Genomic DNA, 19,343 nt, shown 5'->3' on the forward strand with positions numbered 1-19,343 from the left:
CAGGTATATTACCTGTTGTGGTCTATGATGGTTTCTAATGTTCTGTCTGAACCCCCAGGTATATTGTTTGTTTAATGTTCTATCTGGTTGTGGTCTATGGTTCTCTATCTGAACCCCCAGGTATATTACCTGTTGTGGATGGTCTAATGAACCCCAGGTATATTACCTGTTGTGGTCTATAATGTTCTGTCTGAACCCCCAGGTATATTACCTGTTGTGGTCTATGATGGTTCTCTAATGTTCTGTCTGAACCCCAGGTATATTACCTGTTGTGGTCTATGATGGTTTAATGTTCTGTCTGAACCCCCAGGTATATTACCTGTTGTGGTCTATGATGGTTCTCTAATGTTCTGTCTGAACCCCCAGGTATATTACCTGTTGTGGTCTATGATGGTTTAATGTTCTGTCTGAACCCCCAGGTATATTCTCTATGATGGTTTAATGTTCTGTCTGAAATATATTACCTGTTGTGGTCTATGATGGTTTAATGTTCTGTGTATATTACCTGTTGTGGTCTATGATGGTTTAATGTTCTGTCTGAACCCCCAGGTATATTACCTGTTGTGGTCTATGATGGTTTAATGTTCTGTCTGAACCCCCAGGTATATTACCTGTTGTGGTCTATGATGGTTTAATGTTCTGTCTGTATATTACCTGTTGTGGTCTGTGTCTCATGCCAAATCAACTGTCTCAAGGTGTGTGTTCTTGCTTGTGTGTGTTCTTACTTTTCAGCCCAGGGTTTCTTGGGGAGCATTGCTCCGTGGTGTGAGACAGCAGATCTCTTCCTGGAGGCCGAGTCCAGAACGATCCTCATTCTGTTGGGCATCTGATCTGGGAATTCATTAAACAACTATGGGATTGGACTGAGGAGATCAGACGAGGCCTTGACCAGTCAGGATAGAGAATCAATCCCTCCCTCCCTCCCTCACTCCTCTCCTCCTCCCTCCCTCCCCCTCCCTCTCCCCTCCCTCCCTCCCCCTCCCTCCCCCCCCTCACTCCCTCTCCCTCCATCCCCCCTCCCTCCCTCCACCCCCTCCCTCCATCTCTCCCTCCATCTCTCCCTCCATCCCCCTCCCTCACTCTCTCTCTCTCCCTCCATCCCCCCTCCCCTCTCTCTCTCCCTCCATCCCCCTCCCTCCTCCCTCCATCCCCCTCCCCACTCTCTCCATCCCCCCCTCCATCACTCTCTCTCCCTCCACCCCCCTTCCCCCTCCCTCCTCTCCTCTCTCTCTCTCCATCCCCCCTCCCTCATTCTCTCAGTCTCCACCTCTCTCTCTCCCTCCTCCCCCCTCCCTCCACATCTCCCTAGACACCCCCCTCCATCTCTCCCTCCATAACCCCCTAGACATTCCCTCCCTACCCTCCCTCCATCCCACATCTAACACTACAGTACCTCTCCCTCCCTCTGATATAACACACATCTAGACAGGTTGTGTTGAGGTACCTCTCCCTCTAATATAACACACATCTAGACAGGTTGTGTTGAGGTACCCCTCCCTCCCTCTAATATAACACACATCTAGACAGGTTGTGTTGAGGTACCTCTCCCTCCCTCTAATATAACACACATCTAGACAGGTTGTGTTGAGGTACCTCTCCCTCCCTCTAATATAACACACATCTAGACAGGTTGTGTTGAGGTACCTCTCCCTCCCTCTAATATAACACACATCTAGACAGGTTGTGTTGAGGTACCTCTCCCTCCCTCTAATATAACACACATCTAGACAGGTTGTGTTGAGGTACCTCTCCCTCCCTCCCTCTAATATACACACATCTAGACAGGTTGTGTTGAGGTACCTCCCTCCCTCTAATATAACACACATCTAGACAGGTTGTGTTGAGGTACCTCTCCCTCCCTCTAATATAACACACATCTAGACAGGTTGTGTTGAGGTACCTCTGTCTCTGTGAGGCAGGTCCTCCGCCATAGTCAGTCCTATGAGGTTGGGTCTTTGGGCGTTGACTCTGTGGCGATACACTGGTCTGGAGGTGTTGGTGAGGCTGGGATCCTCAGGGTTATACATGTCAGAGTCATACTGGCCTGGGAGAGAGAGACCACAACACAGACTGAATGTAGAGACCACAACACAGACTGAATGTAGAGACCACAACACAGACTGAATGTAGAGACCACAACACAGACTGAATGTAGAGACCACAACACAGACTGAATGTAGAGACCACAACACAGACTGAATGTAGAGACCACAACACAGACTGAATGAAGAGACCACAACACAGACTGAATGTAGAGACCACAACACAGACTGAATGAAGACCACAACACAGACTGAATGAAGAGACCACAACACAGACTGAATGTAGAGACAACACAACTGAAGAGACCACAACACAGACTGAATGTAGAGACCACAACACAGACTGAATGTAGAGACAACACAACACAGACTGAATGTAGAGACCACAACACAGACTGAATGTAGAGACCACAACACAGACTGAATGAAGAGACCACAACACAGACTGAATGAAGACAATAACAACACAGACTGAATGTGGAGACCACAACACAGACTGAATGAAGACAATAACAACACAGACTGAATGTAGAGACCACAACACAGACTGAATGAAGAGACCACAACACAGACTGAATGTAGAGACCACAACACAGACTGAATGTAGAGACCACAACACAGACTGAATGTAGAGACCACAACACAGACTGAATGTAGAGACCACAACACAGACAGAATGAAGAGACCACAACAGAGACCACAACACAGACAGAATGTAGAGACCACAACACAGACTGAATGTAGAGACCACAACACAGACTGAATGAAGAGACCACAACACAGACTGAATGTAGAGACCACAACACAGACTGAATGTAGAGACCACAACACAGACTGAATGAAGAGACCACAACACAGACTGAATGAAGAGACCACAACACAGACAGAATGAAGAGACCACAACACAGACTGAATGTAGAGACCACAACACAGACTGAATGTAGAGACCACAACACAGACTGAATGTAGAGACCACAACACAGACTGAGTGAAGAGACCACAACACAGACTGAATGTAGAGACCACAACAGAGACCACAACACAGACTGAGTGTAGAGACCACAACACAGACAGAATGTAGAGACCACAACACAGACAGAATGAAGAGACCACAACAGAGACCACAACACAGACTGAATGTAGAGACCACAACACAGACTGAATGTAGAGACCACAACACAGACTGAGTGAAGAGACCACAACACAGACTGAATGAAGAGACCACAACACAGACTGAATGTAGAGACCACAACACAGACTGAATGTAGAGACCACAACACAGACTGAATGTAGAGACCACAACACAGACTGAATGTAGAGACCACAACACAGACTGAATGTAGAGACCACAACACAGACTGAATGAAGAGACCACAACACAGACTGAATGAAGTGACCACAACACAGACTGAATGAAGACAATAACAACACAGACTGAATGAAGAGACCACAACAGAGACCACAACACAGACTGAATGTAGAGACCACAACACAGACTGAATGAAGAGACCACAACACAGACTGAATGTAGAGACCACAACACAGACTGAATGAAGTGACCACAACACAGACTGAATGAAGACAATAACAACACAGACTGAATGAAGAGACCACAACACAGACTGAATGAAGTGACCACAACACAGACTGAATGAAGACAATAACAACACAGACTGAATGAAGAGACCACAACACAGACTGAATGTAGAGACCACAACACAGACTGAATGTAGAGACCACAACACAGACTGAATGTAGAGACCACAACACAGACTGAATGAAGTGACCACAACACAGACTGAATGAAGACAATAACAACACAGACTGAATGAAGAGACCACAACACAGACTGAATGAAGAGACCACAACACAGACTGAATGAAGTGACCACAACACAGACTGAATGTAGAGACCACAACACAGACTGAATGAAGTGACCACAACACAGACTGAATGAAGAGACCACAACAGAGACCACAACACAGACTGAATGAAGACAATAACAACACAGACTGAATGAAGAGACCACAACACAGACTGAATGTAGAGACCACAACACAGACTGAATGAAGAGACCACAACACAGACTGAATGAAGAGACCACAACACAGACTGAATGAAGAGACCACAACACAGGCTGAATGAAGAGACCACAACACAGACTGAATGAAGAGACCACAACACAGACTGAATGTAGAGACCAAAACACAGACTGAATGAAGACAATAACAACACAGACTGAATGTAGAGACCACAACACAGACTGAATGAAGAGACCACAACAGAGACTGAATGTAGAGACCACAACACAGACTGAATGTAGAGACCCAAAACACAGACTGAATGTAGAGACCACAACAGAGACCACAACACAGACAAAACATGTCTCCTTCCCCTCTGAAAGACACAGGTTGGAGCAGTAGATAACTGAAGGACACATTGTACAGCTGTTAAGAGGACTAAATGCTTTGCTCAAGGGCACAACGGCAGGAGAACACACAGCTCACACACACACACAGCTCACACACAGCTCACACACACAGCTCACACACACACAGCTCACACACACAGCTCACACACCTCACATACACACACACACACACACACACCTCACATACACACACACACCTCACACACACACAGCTCACACACACACACAGCTCACACACAGCTCACAGCTCACAGCTCACACACAGCTCACACACAGCACACAGCTCACAGCTCACACATACACACAGCTCACACACACACCTCACATACACACACACACACCTCACATACACACACACACACCTCACATACACACACACACACCTCACACACACACACACCTCACATACACAGCTCACACACACACAGCTCACACACACACACAGCTCACACACACACACAGCTCACACACAGCACACAGCTCACACACAGCTCACAGCTCACACACACAGCTCACACACACAGCTCACACACACACAGCTCACACACACACACAGCTCACACACACACACAGCTCACACACACACATCCCTACCTGGTGGGAAGAGAGGAGCCGGGGGCTGGGGGATGGAGGGTCGTGTCCCCGTGGTTACAATAGTGGGAACAGAGTTGGCGATGGAGTTAGGAGGGGCATCCATCCCTGATGCCTGGTGAGGGGGACCTGGGGGGGGCACAGATTTAAATAAAACACTAGAATGGTTCCTGACCAAGATGGCCGCCTTTAACACAACATTCTAGAACGATGCAAGTCTGACATCTCTGTGGAGATCTCTATAAGGTAAGGCGAACACCCGATTGGCTATGGTCGAAAGAAGCTCACCCTATAGGGAAGAGGGTTCCATTTGGAATGACAACACGGACTCGCTATGACAGACGGATCTGCTGAAATCCTACCTGGCAGCAGGCTGGGCGGCGGGCCGGGCGGGAGGCCGGGCGGCAGGCCGCCTGTCAGGGGCACTGGGGGGCGGAGGTTGACGGGAGGTGGGGTCATGAGAGGGGGAGGTCCTGGTGGGGGCGGTAGGCCGGGAGGGGGCTGGGCGACCCCCGGGATAGGGGGAGGGGCTTGGAACATGTTAGGCAGATTAACGTCCTCCACCACCACTGGATCGATACCGTGGTCGAACGGGCAAATGTCCCCGCGCATACAGAAGCCTTTCTCTGGAAGACAACACAATACGGTTTAGTAACACAGCTAGAGGACAGTATATAGTAACACAGCTAGAGGGCAGTATATAGTAACACAGCTAGAGGACAGTTAGATACAGAAGCCTTTCTCTGGAAGACAAGACAATACGGTTTAGTAACACAGCTAGAGGACAGTATATAGTAACACAGCTAGAGGACAGTATATAGTAACACAGCTAGAGGACAGTATATAGTAACACAGCTAGAGGACAGTATATAGTAACACAGCTAGAGGACAGTATATAGTAACACAGCTAGAGGACAGTAGATAGTAACACAGCTAGAGGACAGTAGATAGTAACACAGCTAGAGGACAGTATATAGTAACACAGCTAGAGGACAGTATATAGTAACACAGCTAGAGGACAGTATATAGTAACACAGCTAGAGGACAGTAGATAGTAACACAGCTAGAGGACAGTATATAGTAACACAGCTAGAGGACAGTATATAGTAACACAGCTAGAGGACAGTATATAGTAACACAGCTAGAGGACAGTATATAGTAACACAGCTAGAGGACAGTAGATAGTAACACAGCTAGAGGACAGTATATAGTAACACAGCTAGAGGACAGTATATAGTAACACAGCTAGAGGACATTATATAGTAACACAGCTAGAGGACAGTAGATAGTAACACAGCTAGAGGACAGTATATAGTAACACAGCTAGAGGACAGTAGATAGTAACACAGCTAGAGGACAGTAGATAGTAACACAGCTAGAGGACAGTATATAGTAACACAGCTAGAGGACAGTATATAGTAACACAGCTAGAGGACAGTATATAGTAACACAGCTAGAGGACAGTATATAGTAACACAGCTAGAGGACAGTATATAGTAACACAGCTAGAGGACAGTAGATAGTAACACAGCTAGAGGACAGTATATAGTAACACAGCTAGAGGACAGTAGATAGTAACACAGCTAGAGGACAGTATATAGTAACACAGCTAGAGGACAGTAGATAGTAACACAGCTAGAGGACAGTATATAGTAACACAGCTAGAGGACAGTTCGAAACAAAAGGCCTTTTCCAGAAACAACAGACAGAAAGAAAACAAAATCACTCCAAACATTCTCCTTCTCGGTCATACGTCATCCCGGGCCACTAGAAGACAGTCTCGGTGTTAAAATAAACACAAAAAAAAAAAACATCTCAGGCACGTCAACTTCCTTCCTGCTTACCGTCGTAGTCACGGCAACGTTTCCTCTGTGGCGGAAGGGGCCGGTCCAGTGACTGATCCGGGTGGAAGTCCGACCAGCTGTCCGTCACCGAGGCGATGTTGTTGCTGTGGTTACCTTGAGGGGCGATCACCGTGATGGTGCTGCTGAGGGTGGGCACGGGGAACGTGGCGGTTGCCGTGGGGATCGGCAGTAGGCCTTCACCAGCTCCAACCTGCGTCCCCCGGTCTCCTCCATCGGGCTCGTACTTTGACCTCCCAGCATCCCGCTCTGTGATCAGAAGGATAAGCGACAGGAAGCAGGAAACAGTCATGATATCCTAGAGCAGGCGTAGAGCCGGTGGATGTGCATGCTTTTGTTCCAACCCAACACTAGTCTTAACAGCCAGACATACTGACATTCAAAATGAATCAACCAATCATAGTCTTCCGTCTAAACCAGGAACATACACCTGCACACAACCAGAGTTGTTCTGGTCGGTCTCCCCCTCTCACCTCTGCTCTTGGAGTGGCTCCTGCTGTGACTCCTGCTACTGCGGTCTCGGTCTCTCTCCCGGTCCCTGGCCCGGTCCTTGCTCCTGCTCCTACTGCGGCTGTAGCTACGGCCCCTCCTCCGGTTGTAGCGGTCCCGGTACGAGTCCCGTCTCGGGGGGATGCGGTCGTAATCGTTCCGTTTCCTGGTACGGTCGTCCCTTTTACGGTCATCCCCTCGTCTGACAAAAGACAGAGAAGGAACGGAAGACAGAGGAGGAAGAGAGAGGGGGGAAAGAGGGGGGAGAGAGAGAGAGAGAGAGAAAGAGAGAGGAGGAAGAGCGAGAGAGGAGGAAGAGCGAGAGAGAGAGGAGGGGGAAAGAGTGGGAAGAGAGGAGGGGGAAAGAGGGGGAAGAGCGGAGGAAGAGAGAGAGAGAGAGAGAGAGAGAGAGAGAGAGAGAGAGAGAGAGAGAGAGAGAGAGAGAGAGAGAGAGAGAGAGAGAGAGAGAGAGAGACAGAGAGAGAGAGACAGAGAGAGAGAGGGAGAGAGAGAGAGGAAGAGAGAGAGAGCGGAGGGAGAGAGGGAGAGGGGGAGAGAAAGGGAGGGAGAGGGAGGTTGGGGGAGAGAAGGGCAGAATAAAGTAATTTAGGAAACATCTCATTGAACAGAGACAGGAGCATTTAAGGGTCAGTCTCAAATAGCACCTTATACACTATATAGTGCACTACTATTGACCAGGTCCAGTAGAGTAATAGGGAACTATGTCCCTCACCTGTTGTCAATGGGGGGCTGTAGTTCACACTGTCTCTACTGTAGTTCACACTGACCTGCTGTCTCTACTGTAGTTCACACTGACCTGCTGTCTCTACTGTAGTTCACACTGACCTGCTGTCTCTACTGTAGTTCACACTGACCTGCTGTCTCTGCTGTAGTTCACACTGACCTGCTGTAGTTCACACTGACCTGCTGTAGTTCACACTGACCTGCTGTCTCTACTGTAGTTCACACTGACCTGCTGTCTCTACTGTAGTTCACACTGACCTGCTGTCTCTGCTGTAGTTCACACTGACCTGCTGTAGTTCACACTGACCTGCTGTCTCTACTGTAGTTCACACTGACCTGCTGTCTCTACTGTAGTTCACACCGACCTGCTGTCTCTACTGTAGTTCACACCGACCTGCTGTCTCTACTGTAGTTCACACTGACCTGCTGTCTCTACTGTAGTTCACACTGACCTGCTGTCTCTACTGTAGTTCACACTGACCTGCTGTCTCTACTGTAGTTCACACTGACCTGCTGTCTCTACTGTAGTTCACACTGACCTGCTGTCTCTCTGTAGTTCACACTGACCTGCTGTAGTTCACACTGACCTGCTGTCTCTACTGTAGTTCACACTGACCTGCTGTCTACTGTAGTTCACACTGACCTGCTGTCTCTACTGTAGTTCACACTGACCTGCTGTCTCTACTGTAGTTCACACTGACCTGCTGTCTCTACTGTAGTTCACACTGACCTGCTGTCTCTACTGTAGTTCACACTGACCTGCTGTCTCTACTGTAGTTCACACTGACCTGCTGTCTACTGTAGTTCACACTGACCTGCTGTCTCTACTGTAGTTCACACTGACCTGCTGTAGTTCACACTGACCTGCTGTCTCTACTGTAGTTCACACTGACCTGCTGTCTCTACTGTAGTTCACACTGACCTGCTGTCTCTACTGTAGTTCACACTCCGACCACTGCCTTGTATCCTTGTCCCTCTCGCTCTCATCCAACACCTCCCACACTGCCCCTACTGGGATGGTATCGCGCCGTCCCAACCTTCGCTCTCTCTCCCCCGCTACTCTCTCCTCTTCCATCCTATCATCTCTTCCCTCCGCTCAAACCTTCTCCAACCTATCTCCTGATTCTGCCTCCTCAACCCTCCTCTCCTCCCTCTCTGCATCCCTTGACTCTCTATGTCCCCTATCCTCCAGGCCGGCTCGGTCCTCCCCTCCCGCTCCGTGGCTCGATGACTCATTGCGAGCTCACAGAACAGGGCTCCGGGCAGCCGAGCGGAAATGGAGGAAAACTCGCCTCCCTGCGGACCTGGCATCCTTTCACTCCCTCCTCTCTACATTTTCCTCCTCTGTCTCTGCTGCTAAAGCCACTTTCTACCACGCTAAATTCCAAGCATCTGCCTCTAACCCTAGGAAGCTCTTTGCCACCTTCTCCTCCCTCCTGAATCCTCCGCCCCCCCCCTCCTCCCTCTCTGCAGATGACTTCGTCAACCATTTTGAAAAGAAGGTCGACGACATCCGATCCTCGTTTGCTAAGTCAAACGACACCGCTGTTTCTGCTCACACTGCCCTACCCTGTGCTCTGACCTCTTTCTCCCCTCTCTCTCCAGATGAAATCTCGCGTCTTGTGACGGCCGGCCGCCCAACAACCTGCCCGCTTGACCCTATCCCCTCCTCTCTTCTCCAGACCATTTCCGGAGACCTTCTCCCTTACCTCACCTCGCTCATCAACTCATCCCTGACCGCTGGCTACGTCCCTTCCGTCTTCAAGAGAGCGAGAGTTGCACCCCTTCTGAAAAAACCTACACTCGATCCCTCCGATGTCAACAATTACAGACCAGTATCCCTTCTTTCTTTTCTCTCCAAAACTCTTGAACGTGCCGTCCTTGGCCAGCTCTCCCGCTATCTCTCTCAGAATGACCTTCTTGATCCAAATCAGTCAGGTTTCAAGACTAGTCATTCAACTGAGACTGCTCTCCTCTGTATCACGGAGGCGCTCCGCACTGCTAAAGCTAACTCTCTCTCCTCTGCTCTCATCCTTCTAGATCTATCGGCTGCCTTCGATACTGTGAACCATCAGATCCTCCTCTCCACCCTCTCCGAGTTGGGCATCTCCGGCGCGGCCCACGCTTGGATTGCGTCCTACCTGACAGGTCGCTCCTACCAGGTGGCGTGGCGAGAATCTGTCTCCTCACCACGCGCTCTCACCACTGGTGTCCCCAGGGCTCTGTTCTTGGCCCTCTCCTATTCTCGCTATACACCAAGTCACTTGGCTCTGTCATAACCTCACATGGTCTCTCTTATCATTGCTATGCAGACGACACACAATTAATCTTCTCCTTTCCCCCTTCTGATGACCAGGTGGCGAATCGCATCTCTGCATGTCTGGCAGACATATCAGTGTGGATGACGGATCACCACCTCAAGCTGAACCTCGGCAAGACGGAGCTGCTCTTCCTCCCGGGGAAGGACTGCCCGTTCCATGATCTCGCCATCACGGTTGACAACTCCATTGTGTCCTCCTCCCAGAGCGCCAAGAACCTTGGCGTGATCCTGGACAACACCCTGTCGTTCTCAACCAACATCAAGGCGGTGGCCCGTTCCTGTAGGTTCATGCTCTACAACATCCGCAGAGTACGACCCTGCCTCACACAGGAAGCGGCGCAGGTCCTAATCCAGGCACTTGTCATCTCCCATCTGGATTACTGCAACTCGCTGTTGGCTGGGCTCCCTGCCTGTGCCATTAAACCCCTTCAACTCATCCAGAATGCCGCAGCCCGTCTGGTGTTCAACCTTCCCAAGTTCTCTCACGTCACCCCGCTCCTCCGTTCTCTCCACTGGCTTCCAGTTGAAGCTCGCATCCGCTACAAGACCATGGTGCTTGCCTACGGAGCTGTGAGGGGAACGGCACCTCAGTACATCCAGGCTCTGATCAGGCCCTACACCCAAACAAGGGCACTGCGTTCATCCACCTCTGGCCTGCTCGCCTCCCTACCACTGAGGAAGTACAGCTCCCGCTCAGCCCAGTCAAAACTGTTCGCTGCCCTGGCCCCCCAATGGTGGAACAAACTCCCTCACGACGCCAGGACAGCGGAGTCAATCACCACCTTCCGGAGACACCTGAAACCCCACCTCTTTAAGGAATACCTAGGATAGGATAAGTAATCCCTCTCACCCCCCCCTTTAAGATTTAGATGCACTATTGTTAAGTGACTGTTCCACTGGATGTCATAAGGTGAATGCACCAATTTGTAAGTCGCTCTGGATAAGAGCGTCTGCTAAATGACTTAAATGTAAATGTAATGTAAATGTACTGTAGTTCACACTGACCTGCTGTCTACTGTAGTTCACACTGACCTGCTGTCTCTACTGTAGTTCACACTGACCTGCTGTCTCTACTGTAGTTCACACTGACCTGCTGTCTCTACTGTAGTTCACACTGACCTGCTGTCTCTACTGTAGTTCACACTGACCTGCTGTCTACTGTAGTTCACACTGACCTGCTGTCTCTACTGTAGTTCACACTGACCTGCTGTCTCTGCTGTAGTTCACACTGACCTGCTGTCTCTACTGTAGTTCACACTGACCTGCTGTCTCTACTGTAGTTCACACTGACCTGCTGTCTCTACTGTAGTTCACACTGACCTGCTGTCTCTACTATAGTTCACACTGACCTGCTGTCTACTGTAGTTCACACTGACCTGCTGTCTCTACTGTAGTTCACACTGACCTGCTGTCTACTGTAGTTCACACTGACCTGCTGTCTCTGCTGTAGTTCACACTGTCTCTACTGTAGTTCACACTGACCTGCTGTCTACTGTAGTTCACACTGACCTGCTGTCTCTACTGTAGTTCACACTGACCTGCTGTCTCTACTGTAGTTCACACTGACCTGCTGTCTCTACTGTAGTTCACACTGACCTGCTGTCTCTACTGTAGTTCACACTGACCTGCTGTCTCTACTATAGTTCACACTGACCTGCTGTCTCTACTATAGTTCACACTGACCTGCTGTCTCTACTGTAGTTCACACTGACCTGCTGTCTCTACTGTAGTTCACACTGACCTGCTGTAGTTCACACTGACCTGCTGTCTCTGCTGTAGTTCACACTGACCTGCTGTCTCTACTGTAGTTCACACTGACCTGCTGTCTCTACTGTAGTTCTGAACTGCACTGACCTGCTGTAGTTCACACTGACCTGCTGTAGTTCACACTGACCTGCTGTAGTTCACACTGACCTGCTGTAGTTCACACTGACCTGCTGTAGTTCACACTGACCTGCTGTCTCTGCTGTAGTTCACACTGACCTGCTGTCTCTACTGTAGTTCACACTGACCTGCTGTCTCTACTGTAGTTCACACTGACCTGCTGTCTCTACTGTAGTTCACACTGACCTGCTGTCTCTACTGTAGTTCACACTGACCTGCTGTCTCTACTGTAGTTCACACTGACCTGCTGTAGTTCACACTGACCTGCTGTCTCTACTGTAGTTCACACTGACCTGCTGTAGTTCACACTGACCTGCTGTCTCTACTGTAGTTCACACTGACCTGCTGTAGTTCATACTGACCTGCTGTCTCTACTGTAGTTCACACTGACCTGCTGTAGTTCACACTGACCTGCTGTCTCTACTGTAGTTCACACTGACCTGCTGTCTCTACTGTAGTTCACACTGACCTGCTGTAGTTCACACTGACCTGCTGTCTCTACTGTAGTTCACACTGACCTGCTGTCTCTACTGTAGTTCACACTGACCTGCTGTCTCTACTGTAGTTCACACTGACCTGCTGTAGTTCACACTGACCTGCTGTAGTTCACACTGACCTGCTGTCTCTACTGTAGTTCACACTGACCTGCTGTCTCTACTGTAGTTCACACTGACCTGCTGTCTCTACTGTAGTTCACACTGACCTGCTGTCTCTACTGTAGTTCACACTGACCTGCTGTAGTTCACACTGACCTGCTGTCTCTACTGTAGTTCACACTGACCTGCTGTCTCTACTGTAGTTCACACTGACCTGCTGTCTCTACTGTAGTTCACACTGACCTGCTGTCTCTACTGTAGTTCACACTGACCTGCTGTAGTTCACACTGACCTGCTGTCTCTACTGTAGTTCACACTGACCTGCTGTCTCTACTGTAGTTCACACTGACCTGCTGTCTCTACTGTAGTTCACACTGACCTGCTGTCTCTACTGTAGTTCACACTGACCTGCTGTCTCTACTGTAGCGGGAGCTGGACGGGGGCTGTAGTTCACTCTCCTGGAGAACTTCTTGTCCCGGTCCTCCTCACGACTTGGCTGGAAAACACAAGTTTGAACTAAGATCCTGAAATTAGCACTAGATGAACTACATTGATCTCATCCTGTTTACAAATAACCCCACTTCCTGATTACAAAGAATACTATTGGACAATAGATCTCTACTGTCAGACTGTGGTGTGTAACCTTCCATGCCAATTATGTGGAGGCACTAAACTCTACCACAGCGGCTGTTTCCTGTAGCATCACTGTTAAAGTAAACATTCCCTTTAAGTGTTGGTGCCTTTTCAACATGACTCAACCAGTCACCTCATCTTTCCTCGGGTCGTCTTTGTCCGTCCTGGTCAGGTGTCCCTCCGCTTTGCCCGCGGCACCTGGCTGATGGTCCTGCTGAGGTAGGTAGCTTTTGGAGTTGACTGCTTCAAAGAGTCTATCGACAAAGGTCTGCGTCTCTGGGAGAAGACGGGAATAGGGAACGAGGGGAGATGAGGGGAGGAGGACAAGGGCATGAATAGTGGGGTTGATGAGGGGAGGAGGACAAGGGCATGAATAGTGGGGTTGATGAGGGGAGGAGGACAAGGGCATGAATAGTGGGGTCGACACCGACACATTGCACATTAGGTAACTAATGAGTATCAGTCACTGTGTATAGTTCCAAATGGAACACTATTACCAATTTAGTGCACTACTTTCGACCAGGGCCCTATAGAACCCTATTCACTATTATAGTACACTACTTTAGACCAGGGCCCTATAGAACCCTATTCCCTATATATAGTGCACTACTTTAGACCAGAGCCCTATAGAACCCTATATAGTGCACTACTTTAGACCAGAGCCCTATAGAACCCTATTGCACTACTTTAGACCAGGGCCCTATAGAACCCTATATAGTACACTACTTTAGGGCCCTATAGAACCCCCTATATAGTACACTACTTTAGACCAGAGCCCTCTAGAACCCCATTCCCTATATAGTACACTACTTTAGACCAGGGCCCTATAGAACCCTATTCCCTATTATAGTACACTACTTTAGACCAGGGCCCTATAGAACCCTATTCCCTATTATAGTACACTACTTTAGACCAGAGCCCTATAGAACCCTATTCCCTATATAGTGCACTACTTTAGACCAGGGCCCTATAGAACCCTATTCCCTATTATAGTACACTACTTTAGACCAGAGCCCTATAGAACCCTATTCCCTATATAGTACACTACTTTAGACCAGGGCCCTATAGAACCCTATTCCCTATATATAGTGCACTACTTTAGACCAGAGCCCTATAGAACCCTATATAGTGCACTACTTTAGACCAGAGCCCTATAGAACCCTATATAGTGCACTACTTTAGACCAGGGCCCTATAGAACCCTATTCCCTATATAGTACACTACTTTAGACCAGAGCCCTCTAGAACCCCATTCCCTATATATAGTACACTACTTTAGACCAGGGCCCTATAGAACCCTATTCCCTATATATAGTACACTACTTTAGACCAGGGCCCTATAGAACCCTATTCCCTATTATAGTACACTACTTTAGACCAGGGCCCTATAGAACCCTATTCCCTATTATAGTACACTACTTTAGACCAGGGCCCTATAGAACCCTATTCCCTATATATAGTGCACTACTTTAGACCAGAGCCCTATAGAACCCTATATAGTGCACTACTTTAGACCAGAGCCCTATAGAACCCTATATAGTGCACTACTTTAGACCAGGGCCCTATAGAACCCTATTCCCTATATATAGTACACTACTTTAGACCAGAGCCCTATAGAACCCTATTCCCTATTATATAGTGCACTACTTTAGACCAGAGCCCTATAGAACCCTATTCCCTATATATAGTACACTACTTTAGACCAGAGCCCTATAGAACCCTATTCCCTATATAGTTCACTACATTAGACCAGAGCCCTATAGAACCCTATTCCCTATTATATAGTGCACTACTCTAGACCAGAGCCCTATAGAACCCTATTCCCTATTATATAGTGCACTACTTTAGACCAGAGCCCTATAGAACCCTATTCCCTATTATATAGTGCACTACTTTAGACCAGAGCCCTATAGAACCCTATTCCCTATTATATAGTGCACTACATTAGACCAGAGCCCTATAGAACCCTATTCCCTATATAGTACACTACTTTAGACCAGGGCCCTATAGAACCCTATTCCCTATATAGTGCACTACTTTTAACCAAAGTAACACACTATAAAAAGAGAATAGGATTCAGTCACAGTCAGTCAAAAAGTACCTCTGATTTTCTTCGACTTTCGAGGCAGATGACGGACAAAACGTCACCACCACCACCACCACTTGTTGTCACAACTATAAACAGGCGTTGGTGTTGTAATAAGTATCATCGTTACCTTTCTGTAGAAATACGTCCAACTGGTCGACACACAGGGCTTTGAGTTCCGTCTGGCTCTTGTCTTTCTTCACCAAGGCAACGACGTATTTCGCGCGGGCGGATGGATCTGCATCACAACTGGAACAGGGGGAAAGTGTCAACACAAACAACAACAAATTACCTAGAAAATATACAACAAATTACCTACCAAGAAGACCAAACAACAACAACAACAACAAATTAGCTATATATATATATCCTTACCATACCAAGAAGACCAAACAACAACAACAACAACAAATTAGCTAGAATATATATATATATATCCTTACCATACCAAGAAGACCAAACAACAACAACAACAACAACAAATTAGCTAGAATATATATATATATATCCTTACCATACCAAGAAGACCAAATTAAATCAACACAACAACAACAAATTAGCTAGAATATATATCTATATATATATCCTTACCATACCAAGACCAAACAACAACAACAAATTATCTAGAATATATATCTATATATATATCATACCATACCAAGACCAAACAACAACAACAAATTATCTAGAATATATATCTATATATATATCCTTACCATACCAAGACCAAACAACAACAACAACAACAAATTAGCTAGCTAGAATATATATATATATATATACCAAGAAGACCAAACAACAACAACAGCAACAACAAATTAGCTAGAATATATATATATATATCCTTACCATACCAAGAAGACCAAACAACAACAACAACAAATTAGCTAGAATATATATCTATATATATATCCTTACATACCAAGACCAAACAACAACAACAAATTAAGACCAAACAAACAACAACAACAAATTATCTAGAATATATATCTATATATATATCCTTACCATACCAAGACCAAACAACAACAACAAATTAGCTAGAATATATATATACATATCCTTACCATAACAAGAAGACCAAACAACAACAACAACAACAACAAATTAGCTAGAATATATATATATATATCCTTACCATACCAAGAAGACCAATCGATTACAAGATAACAGACAATTTCTCAACTATAAAAAAAAAACTTGCCTATTTTGTTTTGAAATAACTTGCCACATGATATAAACATTAAAACTAGCTGGTCAAGTTAGCATCCAAATGATTACTAGCCTGGTCTTCAGTCATGTTGTTGCATCTTGATGCTGGCAAGCTAATGTTGCTAAACGTTAGCTACTTACATTGGTTCGAGGGTTTTAAAAAGCCACGTTTTCAATGAATCTAGGTTTTCAATAATCATCTTTTCAGACACCGGTTAACTTCTCTTCCACTCGGTAGCCAGGGTTAATAATCACTCGGTAATGTTTCTTAATGACAAAATACTGTTGTGTCCAAAGACAAGAAGTGATCAAGCTAACATTAGCTGTTTTAGTTACCGCCTCCTCTCTCTCTTATTAAACCTGCATGGCTTTTCAACACTGAAAAAAGACCAACGACTTGGTTAAAAAGATAACTAGATTGTCTTGGGTGTTTGTTTTTTTGCTTTTTAAATTCTTGCAAATACAAAGAGGAGGGAGGAGAGACAATTTGTTCACTGTAAACTATTCCCTCAACTAGTGTGAATGTTCAGGCAGTGCAGGCCTTCCCTCATTGCAAATAAATGGAGAATATTTACTTCCGGGGAACTCTCGCTGGCAGTTATCGCGAGAATTGATATGTCACGTTGGAACTTGGCAATTTTGGTATTTATTTGGATTCCCCAAATAGCCGCTGCAAAATAATGAACTACTCCTCCTGGGGTCCACACGAAACATGACATAATATATAGTACATAACATTATTAGTCAAAGACTGAAATACAGACATTTAAAATGTCACACACGGCCTCCATATCAGTACATACACACAATATCTAGGTCTTATACAGTGCACATTACAATACAAGATATACAAAATGGCGGTGTCTCTTCACAGTCACCTTTGTGCAGTAAGGTGTTATTTTATAACTGGTTGTAATTGCTTGTTGAATTACTTGGAGTGGCAGAGAGTTCCATGTAGTCATGTTACCTGGGCTACCAGAGAGTTCCATGTAGTCATGTTACCTGGGCTACCAGAGAGTTCCATGTAGTCATGTTACCTGGGCTACCAGAGAGTTCCATGTAGTCATGTTACCTGGGCTACCAGAGAGTTCCATGTAGTCATGTTACCTGGGCTACCAGAGAGTTCCATGTAGTCATGTTACCTGGGCTACCAGAGAGTTCCATGTAGTCATGTTACCTGGGCTACCAGAGAGTTCCATGTAGTCATGTTACCTGGGCTACCAGAGAGTTCCATGTAGTCATGTTACCTGGGTTACCAGAGAGTTCCATGTAGTCATGTTACCTGGGTTACCAGAGAGTTCCATGTAGTCATGTTACCTGGGCTACCAGAGAGTTCCATGTAGTCATGTTACCTGGGCTACCAGAGAGTTCCATGTAGTCATGTTACCTGGGTTACCAGAGAGTTCCATGTAGTCATGTTACCTGGGCTACCAGAGAGTTCCATGTAGTCATGTTACCTGGTCTACCAGAGAGTTCCATGTAGTCATGTTACCTGGGCTACCAGAGAGTTCCATGTAGTCATGTTACCTGGGCTACCAGAGAGTTCCATGTAGTCATGTTACCTGGTCTACCAGAGAGTTCCATGTAGTCATGTTACCTGGGCTACCAGAGAGTTCCATGTAGTCATGTTACCTGGTCTACCAGAGAGTTCCATGTAGTCATGTTACCTGGGTTACCAGAGAGTTCCATGTAGTCATGTTACCTGGGCTACCAGAGAGTTCCATGTAGTCATGGCTCTATTTAATACTGTGTGTTTCCCAGCCTCTGTTCTGGACCTGGGGACTGGGAAGAGAACCTCTGGTTGTTTCTCTTGTGTTGTGCCGATGAGTGATCTGAACTGTGTTGCCAACTGCTTGAACAGACAGTTCGGTACCTTCAACACATCAATACCTCACACAAAGACCAATAGTGATGCAGTCAACACATCAATACCTCACACAAAGACCAATAGTGATGAGGTCAACACATCAATACCTCACACAAGACCAATAGTGATGCAGTCAATCTCTCCACAACTTTTTTAGCCAGGAGAGACTGACATGTCTGTTACTGACACTTGCCTTCCATGTACATCTAAGTGTGACATGTGCTGCTTTGTTCCGGACCAACTGCAATTAACCTAGGTCCAGGTGTGACAAAACTAGGGCCTGTAGGACCAGTCTGGTGGAATGAGATGTCAAGAAGACAGAGCAACGGCCTAACATGGACAAACCTCTTCCCATTTTACCAACCATTGAATCTGTGTGTTTTGGCCATGACAGCTTGGTATCTACAGTAACACCCAGCAATTTCGTCACCTCAACTTGCTCAATAGCCACATTATTCAATAATAGACCTAAATGAGTAAATGAGGGATTTTTTTCCAAAAATTATGCTTATACTTTAAAAAAAAAAAAAATATATATATATATATATATATATATATATATATATATATATATATATATATATATA

The 19,343-nt window shown here is 46.6% G+C and overlaps 1 pseudogene; it reads right to left on the bottom strand.

Annotated features, from left to right (window-relative positions):
• LOC124028410 overlaps nucleotides 1–17,104 on the bottom strand; it is a 19,519-nt pseudogene extending 2,415 nt beyond the window's left edge.
• Nucleotides 17,105–19,343: the final 2,239 nt, after the last annotated feature.

The sequence above is a fragment of the Oncorhynchus gorbuscha genome, unplaced genomic scaffold (genome assembly GCF_021184085.1).
Source record: "Oncorhynchus gorbuscha isolate QuinsamMale2020 ecotype Even-year unplaced genomic scaffold, OgorEven_v1.0 Un_scaffold_4091, whole genome shotgun sequence".
Taxonomy (NCBI): domain Eukaryota; kingdom Metazoa; phylum Chordata; class Actinopteri; order Salmoniformes; family Salmonidae; genus Oncorhynchus; species Oncorhynchus gorbuscha.